Source organism: Vigna unguiculata, unplaced genomic scaffold, assembly GCF_037176805.1.
Source record: "Vigna unguiculata cultivar grain cowpea cultivar isolate G323 ecotype 2 unplaced genomic scaffold, ASM3717680v1 ptg000360l, whole genome shotgun sequence".
NCBI classification, from domain to species: Eukaryota; Viridiplantae; Streptophyta; class Magnoliopsida; order Fabales; family Fabaceae; genus Vigna; species Vigna unguiculata.
This window is the reverse complement of record NW_028196995.1, coordinates 20,001-39,423: the sequence shown is the minus strand read 5'-3', so window position 1 is coordinate 39,423 and position 19,423 is coordinate 20,001.

Here is a 19,423-nt window from a genome sequence, read left to right as displayed (position 1 = left end):
GCACAGTCGGTTGCTCACGCAGTGGATCTCTCTCTAGATATCTAGAGAGAGATGTGAAAGTAAGAGCCTTTTTTTTGATGGCCGCCCCCCCGACTTACGGCTTTACGCTACTACTACTGTGATGTGAGCGGTTCCAATTGGTTTTTGTTTCCCAATTCTCCTGGCCGGAACTTGTATGCAGCACTTATACAAAGGTGCATGCATAAAGGTTTGGAACTCTTTTCTTATCTGAATCTTCAAGAAAGACAGGACCCTACCCTATTCTCGAACCCTCTACCGAGCTTAACCCTGCCCGCATTTCTTTTTTTTCTTTGGGGGCCAAAGAAATGTCTCCACCTGCTGCCAACAGTCTTTCTTCGGAATTCTACTGAACGGGTCGATCCTCCCCTCCCGTTTGTTTTAGCAACTTATCCTAAGGTCTCCTCACCAAGAGCTCCCCGGCGACGACAGAGGAAGCAACCCGCCTGCTGTGGCGGGGCGGCTTTTTTTTTTCACAATAAGACCTGGACGATTATCCCTACCCTCGGTAGCTTACGAGTTTACGTCCATCCCTGGTTGGGTACAGTTTCCTTTCGATTTATCCCTTGTAGCCGTTACCCGAATTCGCGCAAGTGTGTCCACACCCCCCAAACTGACTTGACGAGGAATCCATTCTCGCGAACAAACACAACCCCTACACACACCTAGGAGCACCCCTTCCTGCATATCCATACAAGACCCGAGTAGGCGGGTCGAGGTCCTACGAGGTACCCACTACTCGGAGTACCCTCCCCAAAAAAGATGTGTCTGTCAGGTTCGGTTCGTCTTAGTTGGGTTGGGCGGGTTCGACCAGAAATGCTATGCTTACGCACAAGACTACCCCTCTTCCCGAAAGCTTCGCGGGGACTACTTTACGACGGACGACCGCCCGTAGGGGGTTTACTGCACAAGGCCCCTGCAGAGGAAAAGCTTTATCCCAGCGAATAGAAGATGCTCAGCTCCGCACAACATAGGGATTAGCACGCTTTCGGGAAGAACATAGAATAGTAGAGGATCCAGCATGCGGAACACGGCGATCATTAGAAATTCACGAATTAGAGATGCTGTAATATACTCTTTCCCATAACTTCTCATACCAGACCAACCCACTAAAATACAAATAGGGATCAGAAATGTGGTCAATATCACGAAGAAAAAAGAGAGACCGTCTATACCCAAATTCAAATTGATGTTTTCATAAGGAAGCCATCGAAGGCTTTCCACAAATTGAGATTTGGCCGTAGAAGGATCGAATTGTATCCGAGGAACAGGGGAATACAAAAAAGTAATAAGAGAGGCACACAGACCAATCAATCGTATCGGTCGTATTCTTGAATTTGGAATGAAAAGAGGAATAATGCTTCCTAGCACGGGACACAGAATAGGACCACTTAGATCAGAATAGCATTCACAGAAATGTTCTAACATAGAGTAGAATCGAACATGGAAGAGATTAGTTGACAACAGTAAAAAGATGGGCGCCTAATTCCAATACAATAGGGGTCTATCAGTGCAAGTCAGCTGAACACCGTGATTGATGAGTGGGTAGGTGGGTTAGGTGCGCCTCTCGTCCAGTGGGAAGTATTGAGGCGAGTCTCCTCCCCCCTTCCTTTTCCTCTCTCCTTTTGCTTGTGCTTCTACCCGGGCTTTTCATTTTTATAGATAGAGACCCGAGGAAATTTTTCTAAGATTAATTGCTCGATTTTGCATGCTCTGCTCCCAAAATGCAGAGAGACTTTCGAGGGCAGATCCGGGTTGGTCCGGAAAGTCATGGGAGAGGCGGGCTAAGTGAAATAAAAGATAAATGGAGCTATGTCGACTTACGTACGTCTCGTTGACCAAACGATCGGGTATACCACGCCACGTATCATCCCCTCTTTCTATAGAGGAGAGATAAAGAAAAAGAAAAGATATAGCGATCGTGCCGTAAGACCTTGTTCCTTTCTACTTGACGTTATTTTCCTCGGTTTTTTTTACATTACATAAGGCCTTTAGTTTAGGGCTTACTTAGCGCTTGCGCTAAGGATCTAATCAGAGTAAAACTTGGATTTTAAAAAAAAAACCTTTCCCTTATTAGCCGGAATACAAACAAGTGTACTCCTTGATCTTTAGTAAAGGCGGATTCAGCCAAAAAAAATCTTTTTTTTTTTAAAAAAGTCTCAACGTCCTCGTTGAGAGTCGCTCTGCGAGACGTCCAGTAGTCTCTGACTTGGTCTTAGAATCGTAAGTTTCAGCCCGTTCCCAGCTTGCCTCGCTCTCAGGTTGGCCCTTCTACTTGACTAAGTAGTATTCTACTCGTGCAGTGGGTGTATGGGCTAGCCCATGGTGCGGTCAGCTATGATATATATACTCTTTTTCTTTCTTAGTAAGTTAATCTACAACATCTGGTGGTGCCCTCGTGGGCTGGGCACGTTCCTCTCTGGGTCGGTCTGGTCTAATCGAAGTCAACTGACTCACATGGAATACGGGGTGAGTTTTAACCGAGCTGATCGCTTGAGTCTATAGGCTACCTCTCCTATCCGCTTCTCTACAAGGTCTACTTTCTTCTTCCTTCAGACCGGGCCAAGCCTTTAGTTGAAGTAGGTTTGGGCTAGGTCGTTGCGCTCCTCGTCTTGGCAAAAAAGTAGGCTGATGGGCAAGCCTCCTCCTGCCGCAATGGTGTGGGGCGTCAGAGGCTGTTGCCCCGTGGCCAACTCGAAGGGGCTGAAGTTCGACGCAGAGCTTTTTGGTTGTTAATTTATAGCAGCACTGAGCTACATCCAACAGCTCCGGTCCTTCTGGTTGGTTTGCACTAAAGTGCCTTAAGTAGCCCTCGCCTCGAGGAGTCCGTTTATCTCCGTCTGAGCTTTCAAAGATATACCGACCGTAGGTATCTTACTTACCATCAGATACCGACAGTCGTCTTCTAACATTACCGACCTTTAAATATCGGGTTTTCATCATCAGAAACAACCCGATTTCCGAGACCTCTTGCATTGCATTACCATAACGAAAAAGAGAGAAATGGCTCTTGTGACTCGGAATGAACCTTTCTCGGTGGAAGAAAGGAATAGCGATGGATTCCTATGAAGCATTCAGGAACAAGAAGATTCAATCGGACGACGAATTCTTACGTGGTCCAAGGAAATCAATAAAAGGTCCGCTTCCACGATTTCATCTATATCGAATCTGAATATCAGAATAGCTTATATAGTCATGATTCAATTCAGGTCCACTGACTTTTGATTGATTTCTCTTCGGATCTGATTGGAACATTGGAGAAGTAGGAATACTTTGGCGGGCGATTCATAATGGGTATCTAGAATATCTATGTCCTAGGACATAAAATATGAATAATGAAGATAAAGATAATATATAATAATTTGGAGGCTTTATACCTTATTTCTTTTCCTGGGATTGTAGTTCAATCGGTCAGAGCACCGCCCTGTCAAGGCGGAAGCTGCGGGTTCGAGCCCCGTCAGTCCCGACCTAGGATCCGATGAATCGATCAATTCATCTCTGTAGGGGGGCTTAGGATCTAATTCCCAGCAGGAGGATCCTTCTTTCGTTTCGCATTTCTCATCGGACAAATCAAGGAATCAAAATGACAATAACTAGTACCGATTGATGGAGGAGAGACATATGTAGGTTGGTACAATCGGGGGTATCACCATATTAAGCATATTAAGTAAGGATTCAAAGAGATACCGTACAGGTCTGGCTTTTTTCGATTGTTCCTGGCCCATCGAATAGAGTAGCAATCTCTTTCCCGGGAGCACATAACATTTTCTTTTTTTTTTTTACGATACGCAATTAACTTAAAATAGTTACCCCCACAGAGTACTTTTCAGATTCAACCTACCCTTTCTAGCTCCTATTTTTTTTTCTTCCAATCAAAAAGAACCCATCAAATATTGAATGACTGAGCACTCAAATCCTATCGCGAGTCTTGATACATAGTATCTTAAGTCCTTTCCACAACTCCTAATTGGATTCTCCATCGGCCCATCCAATCTAATTCACGACTCAGTCAGTAGACACTACACTAGTAGGGTAGTAAGTTATGTAATTAGGAATTTGAAAACCAAAAAGCCCTTCTTGGATCCTAGGAGCAAGGATTTACAGTCCTTTAGAACAACCTTTTGATCCCAAGATTTCCGGCCCCTTACTTTCGTATTTTTTAATCTCACAATTGAATCTTACTACCCAAGTCGATCCTATTGGCAACGGGCAAACGACGCTTACGCGGGATCTCGGTGCCCTTCTCTTGCTCTTGAAAGAATAGAAGTTGAGTTCGAGTTGTTATCATGCCGGATCAGAAAAGTCAAAAGCCATACTAAGAGCCAGCGGACCTGCTCACGGGAGTCAGGCCTGTTCTGTAGTGGGCAGACGTAGCAGGGCCATCAGAATATAGGAAAAAGAGCCGCTGGAGAAAACCAATTACGCCGGGTTCTCAATTCCATGGAGTATGTAGTGAGTTTGAATTGACCCGGTTAGCTAGAAGGTTCCTTTCGCTACCGTCCTAAGGTTAAACCAACCGTTGGTTTGCTTGAACAAGATTTCACTGAAGTGAACCCGACGCGAAGTTGGTGAAACCTGAGCGTAGCTAATGAAAGGGACTTAGATTAGAACCGACTATAAGCCCTGAGAGCCAGCAAGCAAACCCCCCCTGACTCTCTCTAAAAAGCCTGCGTAGTAAACTCCTTGTTTGTTTTCTTTCCGATAGCTGCCTAGTTAGTTTTTCCAGTTTTCAAGTCAAGCGAGAAAGCAAGTGGAATAAGACTTTCCTTTTTTCGGCCATTTCTCAGCAATAGCTACCTGAATGGAAGCAAGCAACCTTCGGGGAGAAGAAGAAGAGTGGTCGAAGACTACGAGTCGAAGCTAAGACCAATCTAAGCAAATTTCCCTCAGCTGGAAACTCACTATCTAGATAGCTTCTTAGCGCTTAGCTACTTTATTTATTTATCCTTCTGCGCCGCTAGCGCTACTACTCCTAGTGATAGGGATAACCTACTCTTTTTCGCGAGAAGGCCCATCTCGGACCGGTGACGTATTCTAATGATCTGGATCTCTGGCTTATCTCTTACTTTACGGATTCGATTTCGGCTAGTGGGATTTCAGTGACGATAATCAGGGAAAAGGCTTGATTGGCTCTGATCGATACCATCTAAAAGTGCTTGCTTCATCCATTCGTGACATTACTGGTTATTCTTACTAAGTTTCGCCTCTAGTGACTCTTGGAATCATGCGCATGGCTCCATGTCGGCCTGAATTTGGCGTCGGTGTAACGACCGGTGCAAGTAACAAATACTACCTACGAGTCTCATTCTCTCGCATTCGTCCTTACCTGTCTTCTATTCTATTGATCCAGTTTAGGCAGCTTTCAGTCTCTATAAACTTTATGGAATATTTCACAAGATACGAAGTCATCAATCAATGGCATGAAGGAGTTCAATCAGGAACAGAAAGACTTTCAAAGCAAAGGCATGAAGGCAGGATAAATACCTTTACTAATGTGCAATCAGCTAGGTAATACAGTGAGTGAAATTTCCTGTGCTAGCCATAAGTAGCAATGCGGAAGAGAAAGACTAATTGAATTCTATTGCTAGAGGAGATAGAGAATTCAATTAGTTAACTTTCCCCACAGAAAGTAAGAAAGGAAAGAAGTCTTGGTAAGAGTTATGTTATACTATTCAATGGTACGAAGTCACCCGACTCATATCGAGAAAGTAAAATACGATGACAGACAAAACAAGGGAAGCTGAGAAGGGATGCCCTCCGCCGATGGTAGACAAAGTGAAAAGCAGAATTGCAGTTCACAGAAGATAAGTTCAAAGAATTTATTTACCGAAAGAAGGGAATTGCTTTCCTCTTTCCCGGCCTTGCTTTCACTAGTTAAACTACCGCAGGTTCTGGATCGATTGGATCAACTACAACTGGGATGAGATGAACAGAAGGGTGTAACACAATCCGCTTCGTAACTGGAAGGCCGGACCGAAACATTCACTGGTTCAACAAGCTCCATAGCCCCCATGTTCGTTTTACTCACCGTCAGCCTTACTACTCACTACTTATTCGATTACCAGCTTTCTCTTACGCCCGTCCCCGCCCCCGACCATAAGAGGTGGATTTTTGCCCATACCCGCTATTACTCCTGGTTGAGCTCCTACTCTTATAAAAGTATCCGGTGCGTAAAATCATCTATAAAGCAAATGGTGGAAGTGTTGACCGATTCAAACCGATGAAATTGGTCGATTTAGCACTCGGCTAACTCCCATCTTATTTAGTCTTCTCCTATTTCTAAGTAAACCCCGCCCCTATATGCCCTGGGTAGACATGTGAAGGTAGACTTTGACCGGTCTTGGTCTGTGTTTGGGCGTGCTAGCAAGGCTAAGGCTGGAAAAAGAGTACATCAAGATCAGTCAAGTCATCACTTATTCGATTGTTGATTCCATTCCCTATATGCCCTATCTATTGTTCATGCCTTCTTTACATGTTGGGTGGATCAGATCCCCTTTCAACTCTCATTATGGGAAGGAGGTCTTCCTTCAAGTTCTAGCTCTTTCGAATAGATAGCCCCAGGATCAGGCTAGTATGGCTTGGCATCGTCTGGGTTTCAGGCCCAGATGGTGTGGGGGTTAACCTCCCCAGCACAGGATTGTCTGATTCTGTGTCCTTAAGGCAAGACACTGGTAGAAGCGGCTTATCCAGTTTTAGGGTGGGATGGGTTATTGCTATCCCAAGCATCCTTGCTGGACAGCCACGGACATTTTGTTTCTAACCTTACTCCTGTGAAGGATTCTTTGGTTACGAAGGTGCCCCCCCATGGACGGTGAAACATCCGCCCATTGAGGTGAGTTCTGGTGTCTTATCTTTAAGTATTTGGAAGCCAATTTGCTTGAAATTGAGCTCCGATTGCGCCCTGAAGGGAGTCTCTCTCATGGAACGACTTACGTCCTTCTGTGAAGGGATCCCTTTATGGTCTCCATGTATCAGGTATTTGATAGCAGCAACGAAATGTTGTCTGATTTATCAAAGCAGAACTGCCGCGGATTCGTTGAGGATCTTTGGTCAGAGCCTGATATCATAGCTAGCCTTCCTCCGTCGACTAGCGTATTCCACTAGTTCAGGGGGAGGGAAGAGGAGAATTCTTGAAAGAGAGTCAAATGACCTATCCTTGAAAGCATGAAATTAAGTCAGTCCTTTCGGGTGGCAGCCCAGTCCTTTCATTCCTTCCTTCCTGAGAATAGATCCCCAATAGCTCGCAGATGAGGAATTCTTCCGCTACGACCCTTAGGCGAGCTAATCAGTCTTGCTTTGCCATAAAATCCCTCCTCCTTCTTTTCCCTTTAGTAAATAGAAAAGAAGCATTCAATTCCATGTCTTAAGCATGATTAGGGTTAAGGTAAGGGAAGGATTGCAGCTAGATAGTAGGCGGAGGGGGAAAGCTAGCTGAAGATGCATAGAATGCCATGGTTGGCTCTTGGGGAAGGAGCTTCGGTAAAGGAAGAACGCGGGTTACCCTCTTCCAGTTCTCTCCCTGCTAGCTAGCCAAGAGAAAAGTAAAAACCCTCGCTTCACCACTTCCAAGACTGAAAATCCAATTATAGAAGAATCGACTGCTGGAGAAAGGTTTTAAGGAAGTTAATCAATAGGAGAAGGTATCTTCTGGCTTAGGGAAGGCCCCAGCTCTATGATTGATCTAGGATTACCCGAGACGAACTGTCGATTCTCCGATAAATGTCAATGAGTTAAACATGTTTCCGAGACTTCAACATACATGTTTGGCAGCGGCAAGGAGTGTTTTTGACTTCCTAACACGGATACCAAGGCAGCTGAGCAGTGCAATGAGGAAGAGGTTTGACTTTTTTCTCGAAGCAAGCTGTGTTACAATCCCTCCTTCGCTCCGGCTCGTCTAAGGTCGAACTTCTTCCTTTTGCTTGGTAGCCTTATTCGGAGGCTCATGAAGAAAGCATAGTGACGCATTCGAACTACTTTTATGACGATATTAATTAGAAGAAGTAGGAATGCCGGAATCTTGTTAATTGAATTTCACGGTCAAATTGATAGCAAAAAGCAAGAAATACCGGTTTAGTAGTCTCGTAGCAAGGAAGCTAATAAGACCTTCGACGTGGTGCTTGTTATTTATTTGACGGTTGTTGCACGCTATTTCCGAATGCAATTGAATTAGCTGCTTTCTCAATCTTTCGACGACTTGAAAGCAAACTAGTCCTGGTTATACCCGGAGCAATGCAAGAGGTCCACGCGGGCGGGGCACACCAAAAGTGACAAAATCCCTACAAGAAGGCGGCCTATTTTAGGGATTAGGAGGATTCGATTACAGTGGCTAGTGCTTGCCTTGAAAGACTTGGATTTTATAATCATCATTGTATACACCGGGGGGTATATGGGTTATCAGGAATGGAGTCAATAGCTTGCCTGAACTAGAATAGCCTTATTTAGAAGGGGAGAAAGAGTCAGGGATGGTCGTGGACAAGATTCTAACCCGGGAATCAAATCAATGTTAGGGAGTCAAAGCTATTGGAACAGTGTAGTTCAACCCCTTGGAGACTGGCAAGTAAGCTAAGCTATCCGTGCTGTTGTCGTAGGGCGTAGTGAGCTCGATCTACTGAATCACAGGCTGAGCCGCGAGTTGTTGGTGGAGCTTCGAGTGATCGATGGGCATCTCTCAGCCGAGTGGAGTCAGTTATTTTAAGTGAACTAGGCTTTCCGCAGTTCCGCACGACGATCGGAAAACACTATCACACCTGGCTTGCTATTCCGAGGAGCCACTTTTTTGTCTCGCAGCGGCAGCATCTGTTGTCTTTAGAACGAAGTGCCTTGGTTGGTCGTATCCATCTCTAGAAGTGGGGGATTTTTCACTTTCTATCTAGACCAGTTTTTGCAACTAATTGAATGGATCACCCAGGGGAACCTCCCAACAACTCACTATCCCTCGGTTTCTACCTCTTCCTTTTTTACATCCTTTCTAACAGTCTTGGCGAAAGGAAAGGTCGGATAATGGGCTACATGTTGGAATGCCTCTAAGGAATCAAAACCAGACCTCGGTGAAAAAGGTCCCTATTTTCTATTTCAAAGAACTACTTATGATCTGAGACTCTCTATCTATTGTCTGACTTTCGGCATCTTTATTTACGAGGAATTGCTAAGTAGGCGTACTGGTTGTCTCTTCTTGAAATGCTTTCTTTCCCTTGGCTTCGGTGCCAGCTAGGACTGGTAGCATGGTCTTCTCTTAGGCTTTCTCTTGGTGGAGGAATGGGAGCTGCACGTTAGCACTTGACTTTATGACTCGGCATAAGAGGTCCTGTCTCTTTTCTGTTTTAGCGGGAATAAGCAGTCTTTGTGCTTTGGGCGTGGCACTAGTCTGACTGTGCTTTCCTAGCCAAAGGCAATTCTTTATCTGATCTTGCCAGGAAGAAGGGCATCCAACAGACAGAGTGATGCTTCTGTCATCTCTTTATTAGGATAGTCTATTTATTTTTAGGAAGATGTATAAATATACTGTTGGGCCGTATAAAACTCTAAAATGGGTTCTTTTCTTGCAATTGAATCAAAAGGAACTGTTCTTACCTCAAAGGGAGTGCAGCCAGCCTATCCATCACAACATAATATAGGAAACCCTCTCCCTTGTCAACTCCGAACGAATGCTTAGTTAGCCGTGAATGAGAACTCTTGTTGGCAGGTAGCTCCATGTAAGGTTAGCTCGAAAGCGAGTTCTTACTCTTTGACCTGAGGGGAAGAAAGCTGTGATTACCTGGGGTCAGGTTGACCTTCTTTCTGCGGTACGGCTATGAGTCTTATTAGAGTCAATAGCTGGGAATCTCTTCTTCCGCCTATTAGCGGTGTGACTGTGACTTTATTCTTGAAAAGACTGCTTGACTTTGAAAGAGCTGTGGGCATAGCTAAACTTTATCAAATGCGGGATCGGGATTTCCTCTTGATGCGGTAGAAGAGATCTAGTCTAGGTCAGTGCTTTCTTTTGCTAGAGAATATATATGTTGTTGTCGACATAACCGATGCAGTTAGCTCAAAAGGGAGTTCAGTCACTTCCGGATCCGGATTCCATGATTGTTGAGTGAGTCAAGCTAGTCTGTTTCTAAACACGGGGTGTATTTACAATTATATGAATAAAAAAGATCTTATTCTACTAATAGTTTTCTTACTATGGATTGTTTGATTAATGATTAAATAGATCTTAATTTTGATTACTACCAGTCTAAGGGATATATATATGTTGTCGTCTTATTTCAAAAAGGATCAAATCCCGTATGAAGATACTCTAAATATAAAATGACTCTTCGATGCGGTGATTACCACTTAACCCCACTATTTGAAGATTACAATTCGTCTACCGGCAAATATTAGAAAAAAGTCTTATAATAAAATCTTTATATTTGATGAATTTATGCTTGGAGCTTTATTTTAAACATAAACAATTTCACAATGATAGTAAATTGTGCTATAGTAGGAATGATGGATTTAGGGTATAATGCTAGTAGCCTGTTAAGAGAATACACAGGTGTTATTTCTGAGTGGAGAGACGTTGATTCTATCATTAGCATCGATTGCGAAGAATCTGTAATTGGAATGAAATTCTCATTCCTTTATATGACAATAGTAACTATTGAAAGGAATGAATAAAAATATTAACATCATTTTAGTATACCTAAAATTCATTCTTTTATGAGTAGGGAGCGTTTCACTGTCACTGGGGTAGTATTGAAATACATAAGAATGGTCGGTGTGAAGTTCTTGACTGTTATAATCAGTCTTTTGGGTTACTAAGAGTTATGATTCAGATGAGTATGAGTAGTCTAGTGCTATTTGTATACAGGGTGAAACCATAGGAGTCCAGTATGGAAACCTTCCTATAACTCTCAACGTTTTAATAGCAGCCTTTTTCGGCTCCTTCACACTCCTTATTGAAATAAAGGGGTGCTTCTCCTTCTAAACTCGGCTGGGTTTCCACCTGAGAGATTTGCTGCTATTCTTTAGTCCTATCCACTTTTGCTAAAAAAGGTCTACGCTTGGTTGTAAGGAAGGAATGATAGCAATAGTGCTTTACGAGAAAACTTGAACCTTTCCTTTATTCTCTTGAACCTTTACCTATCCCTTGCTCGTTCTCGTTTGACACCTTTACTGGCTAACTAAGAGACTAGTCCTCTTCCTGGCTTGAAAAGTAAGTAGGTGGGGTAAACATTATCAAGTGAAAAAAAAGAGAAAGTGCTTGCTTAATCAGCAAAGTAAATAGGAGAACTTTAGTCCAGGTGATAGTACAACACTCCATATATCTATCCCATTTTAAATAGGGCTTCCTGCCCTTGCCTAAGGGACGAGGAAGAAAGAAATGAAGCAAGTCATATTATGCTTTAGTTCCAAAAGAAAGCCTGCCAGCGGACTAACCAGTGCTCAAGTAAAGAAGGACTTCATTTCTCTACAGAACTGAAGAAGGTATCTAAGAACCCTTTTCTTTTCCCAGAGTCCCGTCCATGAGCAGCGGATAGGAGAGGTCTTTCTATCTACGACTCACTCTTGGTCTCGAAAACAATTCTTTGACTTGGTTCACTCCGTTCGTAGACTCTATCGATCCTGGAATGGGCAGACGTACAAGCACCGGTCTGTATTCGCGTGGCTCGGTAAGCGAGAACTTCCGGAATGCAAGGCATATATAGCTTTCACTCAACTATATGATACTAGTTGGTATCAGCACAGAAAGGCTATAGCAAAAACTCTTATTCGTCATCAACAGGATAGGACCAGAGCTTCTATTTACTCAAGAGCTCTTTTTGTAACAGAAATTGCACCGCTTGCTTATTCAAGACCGCCACTTCTATAAAAACCAACTGCAGATACCGTACCTTCATGTACAGCTTTCTTCTTGAACAACTCTTTCCTCCTAACGCAGGTCAGACGCTTTCTTATCCCGAACTATATGGCGTAGTGTATTCCACTTAGACTCAATTGAAACTGAGCTTTTGTGGGCTGGGCCTTTCCCCTACAGGCTTTCTTTCTAATGAAAGGGCCTAAGACTCAGGGGTGTGCGTGGGTCACATCAGTTTGGTCTTAGCTTATCGTTAGGGTACTAAAAGGCTTTCAAGCCAATGGGAATAGCCCGCACTTGAAATGAAAAGGCTTCTATAACAAGGGCATTACAGGATTGAGAGCAAGTGGTACGATAAGACCTGCAAGAAGGCCCCGAGCTACATATCTATCGCGGCTAAACATCACTGGAGTCACTCGACTTATAAGATGGGATTGAGCTCTACGAAATGGAACCCCATCAAGGTGAACCCCTCCAACTCCAGATGCTTCACAGGGCAATTCAAACAAAGTACAAATAGGCTGCAAAAGAGGAAGAGTCTACGTTAAGCTGATTCTCGTCTTTCTCTAGCTAACTCCTAATCTCCTATCTTAACAAAAGTCTTTATGCGTCAAAGAAAGGAGAGCCTGCAAGCTCCCACAGGCGATGAATTCCGACTTCTTCGCTTTGTAGCCATACCGCATAGAGTGAACAATTCAAAGGAATTGTATTGTATGGGAGTAGCTAAAAAGAAAAGCAAGCATTACAGCGAAACGATCCCTCTGACTTTATACAGAGAGAAGAAAAGTAGCAATCCAAGGGTATGATAGATAGCTATGAAAAGCAATCCACCCGAAAAACTACCAGCTTCTTCAATGGGGATACCTTTCTTTTTCTATATCCTCTTTCCTGGGATACTATCTCCTCTTCTTCTTTTGATTCTTTCTGTTTACCTGAGCTAATTCATTACTAGCTTTCGAGCGCTTGATCTGGCCTATTTGCTGTTAGAAGGGAATCCTTAGCACAGTAGCAGGTAAAGAGAGGATTGCTCGGCAGGGAACTTTCCGAGAGCAGGGCTTACAAAGGGAACTCAAATTGGAATGCTTTCAAAGTAACTTGGCCTATTGATCTTGACCAGCCTCGACAGGTTCCACAGCAAATGTAATTAGCCTTCAAACTATTACCTCAGCCTCCACTCTAAAGTAACTATCCAACCTAAGTCTATTTAGAAGGGTGTCCGCTTTCGCAGTTCTAGAATCATTCTAATCTGTAAACAATGCTCCTTTTACTAAAGCCTTAACATGACGCCTGCAATCATCAACAAAGTGCTTTGCACTGACCCGTCCTCGAACCGGGGAGCTGGGCTGAAGGTTTTGCTCTAACCGAAGCAAAAGCAAACCCATCTTTTACTAAAAGGAAGGTCTTGGTTCTTTCTTATACCCGGAAGTAGGATCTATGTTGAAAACATGAGCAAGGAGCCCTTAGATGTACATAGAGGATCTCTAATGGCGCTGGATGCTTACTAGTAAACCAATGGATACTTGTTGAAGCAGCTTATTCTCAAATGGAGGCATTCTTGTGTGAGGAACGAACCCTATTGCACGAAGAACTGGTTCTGAAGGAATGCTAGCTATATGCTTAAGAAAGGGGTCTTCTTTCAAAGAATCTCCGTCCCTAGTCCATACCCACGTCTGGGGAACTTCTGAACTTCATGTTCACATCTTTGTCTCCCTCTTTCAAGTGAGTTCAGTTAGCCCTTAGGGTCATAAGAGAGCTCATCTTTACTTCCTTTCCTATATAAGCAACTGATTCTCTTATAGCCTTCGTTCCCCGAGGGAAAGAATAAATTCTTAAAAAATAGAAAGATATGAGCTGATCCCCTTGAAAAGGCTGAAGTTCGTATAATGATCAGTAACATGAGTAGGCAATACCATGACTCTTTCTATTTCCAAGCGATGACCACTTATGACTCTTTGATTGAACCACCCGTATTGATACAATGGGACTCATGGATCACAGGTAAAAAGGTAAGTATGTCGATTGATTGAAGAAGGCGAATTCCTTTACGCAAAGATATCTGTGCTTCAATCGTTAGCTGGACTGCAAACTCTTTCATGCTTCCATAAACTCTTCTTTCATCAGCACCTTTGAGTATCTCAAAAGAGAAATTGAATGTTCATCGTTACCGATCCTATCCTCTTCACCCTTCACTATTTCTATTCTCCCATCGTAGACTATTAGAGCATCCAAAGCAATCCAAGGCTCTCTCTCTTCCTTCCATACAGATAGCTATCGATGGGGCATCTTCCTTTCATTTTAATACGCTGTTTGCAAGAATACCTGGGATATTCCTAATTCAGTCTATGCTTTCAGTAAAGTAAGGACTATTCCCAACCTAATGAATCGAATTAAAGGGATTCGGCTCTCATAGCAGTTACTTGAAGTTAAGTTACCTTTTTGTATTTAAGAAAGAATGTCATCAATACAAACCAAGAAAAGCCTAAATGATGATGAAGGAATTCCACGCTATTCCGATTTGCTCAATGTAAACCCTTGTTTCCATCAACAACTGTAGCTGAGGTGTGCCTACTGACATGAAACTCATTTCAATTTCAAACCTTATTAACGGCAGTCTTATCTTCGTTTTTTAGCATTCAAAACGTTTTAGATGTGCTATAACAGCAACTTCATCTAGATTTATTCCAGCTACTGCATGATTATCCTCTTTATTAATACTACTTTGTATAGGATTGGCATGAACTTGACTTGACACTTGTAATACCTCCTAACAAACTGAGCACAGTCTTCATCCATGGCCATTCATCTAGGCCCCCACTATGGATTTCCGTCATAAGCCTTTTTATCTCCACACTTCAGGTAGATTCCGCTGTGGTGCCTCTTATCAAATCAAACTTCCTTCCCTCGGGCAGCTATCTTTCTGAGTGCTACCCTATCTATGGGTGTAGTATTCGTCAGGTATTGCCTGATTGCTCTTATGTTTGAGTACCACGGAAAACCTTCTTATGCCGTTAGATCCATAAAAGAGAGAAAGTTGGTCTTTCTCTCTTTTGCACTATCAAGGCAAGGGTTGCAAATCAGCGTCCGACGGCATATCCACCATAGAGGCTAGAGTAGCTAAAGCATCTTAAAAACAGTTTTGATCTCGTTGTAGGTAGTGGAACTCAACATCTTCGAATCGGGATACCACGGATTCTAGATACTTATGGTACGGCTGTAACTTCGAATCAAGAGTCCTATACTTCCCTTTGATTTGACTAATGATCAGGGCAAAATCTCTTCTTTTTAAGTGGCCTTAGAAAAACAGTTAAAACTAAAAATTTGAATTCGAAGTCAGTCTTTTGAGTGAGTTCCTCGACCCGAGTCCGTCACGAGCGGATGCGGAGTCGTAAAACTGAATAAACCCCGTTGATGCTAATTCGTCAATGATGACTGCAGAAGGGTGGGAATGTAGTCAACTCAACTAGAAAAGTTATGGATTGAAGGCCGATTCCGCATATAGATAAACCGACCTTCTCTATTCCAAATTCGAATCATGGTTTGGGTAGGACCTAGTAGGCCATCTCGTTGCCCACTCTCAAGGTATAGGTGGGGCCTGGTCCCTTCCTCCTGGAAAACCCCTTAGTATGGTTACTTCCGTTAGTAGAGCACAAGCTCCGAAGTCTGATCCTGAATCCAGAGGCGATCTTCCCTTGAAATGTGAGCTCTTTACTGTCATGGTAGCCCATCAACTCGCCCTGCCGATGATCAAATTATGCGTAAGGCAGTATTGAAGCTGTTAATGGCGCATCCCTCTTCCGGTTTTTGGTTTGGTTGGTATAGTCCCTTCGGTGAGAAAAAGAGGCCGCTTATGTATGCTTCTTCCTGTCCAGCAAGATGTCTTCTGTCGAGAAGGTTATATCTGCACTCTGGACTTTCTTCATTGGTGCTTCCATGTACTCATCTTCGATGCTTTGAACTTCCACCCTGTTGACATGTAGGGCATACTTTCTTTTATTTGCTTCCTACTACTAAGCTTTATTCCTATCTACGGTAGCTGACGCAGCAAGACCCGAGGAATCAGATACGGATCTTTTTAAGTATCTTTCGCTGGGGCAAAGAGGGAGGACTTTCGGAAGAAGGCGTCGTCCGCTGATGATCTTGAGGTTGGGAGGCGGGTCAGGGGGAGAACTAATGCTTGTGGATAGCCCGCTAAAACTCCTGACTTAGGCTTTCCCCCCGGAAGAGCTGATGCTACTTACTAAGATACTTCCGTTAGTGAGGAGAGAACTATAGGCTTTAGCCCAAAGACAGAGTCAGGGATTTCTTAACAATCGAGTCCTGAAATAAGACAAGACAGGGGGTGGAGTGAGCCTAGAGTAGAATAAGACTCCCTCTTAAACTCTCAACTCATACCAGGGCAGGCAGGGAAAGACTGAGACTACCGATACCGAGCCGGGGTTGATGAAAGATCACAGGATAGATACCCTATGGTTTGGTTGGTCTCTATGCCTGCTTCACTTCGTAGCATTAAGGGGACAGTGCAATGAGGGAAATCGACTAGGAACGCGATGTCTTCCCATAAAATGAAGAGTGGAGGGGACTTCGACTGCCTTCTTGTATCGGGTGAAGAGAAGGGGGTGGTAGGCTTAGTAGGGCTCGAACCTACAATATTACCGTTATGAGCGGTACGTTTCAACCGATTAAACTATAAGCCCCTACGGATCTCTACATGCAATTCGCTCACTTCGGGAAGAGTGGACGGAAAGAGGAGGCCTTTGCTCTATCTGCTTCTTCCTCTTCCCAGGAATGAACAATTGGATAAAAAAATTTCTTCTTTGTTTGTATATATATATATATATAAATAAGAAAATAAAGATTAAGCAAGCGGCCCTTTCGTGACTCAAACTGCCGGTACGCTTTCCGGCTCGCAACGACTCAAACGGGCGGGGGCTATCTATTTGCTTGCAATGCGGGCTGTTCGCCTTTCGGATTCGGAAAGGGTTCGCCTATTTGATTTTGATTCAAAAGGCGCTACTAAACTACTCTAGTACAGCTAGTGTTAGTAGTACAACAGAATGCCGTTCACCCCGCAATCCCTTCTTCTTCAAGAGCTCCCTATTCTCTAGCAGCCCCTTCTTTCACAGCTCCTTCTCAAGCACTTGCCATTGTCTGGAAATTGGCCTTGCCCCATTCTTCGAGGCGCATCAATTCCTTGCCTTTGCTCTCATTGCTGCTGGAAGTCCAGTCTTTTAAGTGAAGTGAAATCCCAAAAATGGAAAGTCAGTAGTCATTGTCGGGATGGAAAGCTACTCTTCAACCACTTATTTAAGCGCTATGCACCTAAGCTCAGTCTTTCTGGCAGCTATCTTGCTAAACCTAGATTCTTGCTAAATAGTTCCTTTTTCTTCTCTCTTTATGCTCGAAATCGTACTCATTCGACATCGAATTTCATGGGCTGGGCATACCTTCTTTAGCTTAGCTCATTTTTATCTTTATTTTACTTTTAGGAAGATCCCACGAATCGTCTTCTATCGACATCGTCTGCTTACTCTTATCGTACGCTCTTCTTACCCAACCCAAATCGTCTGGTACTTTGTCCGCTCTCCCTTTCCTGGTGAAGGAGAGAGAGTTTTACAAGCTGATGCAGCTAAGAAAGTCTCGTTGAAAGCAGGAACGAAGACTGTGACGACTATTTGAACTAGTTTCAAAGGCTTGATTGACCCTTGGGAGTGAATCTGGCTAGGGCGCCCTCGTAAGGCGTAGGGTAGGGATTTGAAACCGGAGGCCTCTCCTCATCTAGTTCTTTCGTTACGCCGAGAAGAAGCAGAAAGAAGCTTGGAAGAAGAGATGGTCAATCTTCATCTTATGGGCGAGACTGCTAAAAAAGAGGCTCTTTAAAGCCAGAACGAGTCCTCTCTTGCGGGAGGGATAGGCGGGAAAGGGGGAGGAGGTCTTCAGTCACTCCGTTTTTGAATTGGGTCACGAATGGTATTCGATTTCTTTTAACAGCAAAAAAGCATTCGAACTTGGGAGATGCGAAAAAGAATCAGGTTCTTTTTTATATTCCTTCTTCAAGATAGTACGCACAGGTGAGAACATCCCTAATCGAATGGCCTAGCTTTGCTTCTTCCTCTTTCTCTGCTTCGGTTTACCAAAGGGGGTGAGGTCGACCTTCTTTCGGTGGTACCTTTTCTGTCTAGCTCGTTCTCTTGGTCAAAACAACTACTCCTTAGTGGCCAATAAGAATCAGAATCGCCCGGGATGAGTGAGAGCTAAAAGAAAAGCCTAGCGGCAATTCCCGATCTTCTCTTGATAGAAAGATCATATCAACACCGAACGAAGACAGATCGTAGTTACGAGAAGAAAGGTATGCCGGTTGATGGATGTAGTTCATTCTAGAAGTAGTTTGTTAACCGAATTGAATTGTTCGGTCGTGGTACTTTTGCTTGCTATTCAAACACATTGTCGAAAGGGGAAGATCGAATTAGCTCTGGTTCAAGAAGCCTAGCCTTCTTTCTTCGGAATTCTACTGAACGGGGTCGATCCACTTTACTTTACTATAAGTAAGTAAAATCGGAAGCCGTTTCAGGTGCATAAACAAAAAGGCTCGGATACAGAGGGGCTACTCTAGTCACTCCAAGTCCTAGCTAAGTAAGGAACAGACTCTCCAAACAGAAGTACGTACTGCGCGGCCGAGGAAGCATCTAAAGTAGAATAATCCGAATCCGTTGAATAGGAAGCCTTTGATCCGCTTTCTGAGAGCGCTGAATCATTCGATTCGAAAAAGGTCATAGCACCACGCTTACTCTTACTGCTTCAGGTTCACCTCTTTTCTTAGGATTGGCTGCCCTGAGGTTCTTGTTTGGAGTCATTTGTTTATCACAGAACAAGTCCCCCTCAGTCACTGCCATAGTTGACCCAGTATCAACCCTCTCTTCCAGATCCTCGCTTCTATGGGCCAAATCACTCTCCTCGCTCGTTAAACTCGCACCTTGACTACACCCTTCTCGGCTTTGTTACCCAGACACTCATCCTGAGCAATCTCTTCCGGTTCAGCAGTGTCCAGCTCCCCCCCTTTGCCATTGTCACTACTGGTACCTGACCCCGTCGGCTCGACATTTTTGCAAACACCGACCCTTACTCAACTCAATAGGGCAATGAAAAGAGGAGAACGAGGACAGCTGACTACCGCTAAAAGTCAGACTACGAGTACACATTGTATGATTGAAAACTGCCGCTGCGTACTACCCGGTGCTTGCAGGTCTGACTGGTGTCTTCTCTCCAACAGCTGCTTAAATCTTAAGTCTGACTACTCGGCTTGCTTAACACAAGTGTGATTTAACCTTCACGGACCACTTCACTACCCAGCGAGCTCCGGCTCGAAAACAACAAGCAAGGGATTGAGCTTTCGAAAGCCTAAGCTCCTTACTCTAACAAGTAAGCAAGCTTCACCCCTCTCCTGTTTATTTATTCATTAGGGCGAGTGGCATTAGCCCCTCTCCCAGCAAGAGGATGCGCGCCTTCACTTAAAAGAGCTAACGCGCTTGACTTTACCAAGGCTTTCTCAGGGGCTCGTTAGCGGGTCGAGCTCAAACCTCCTCTGAT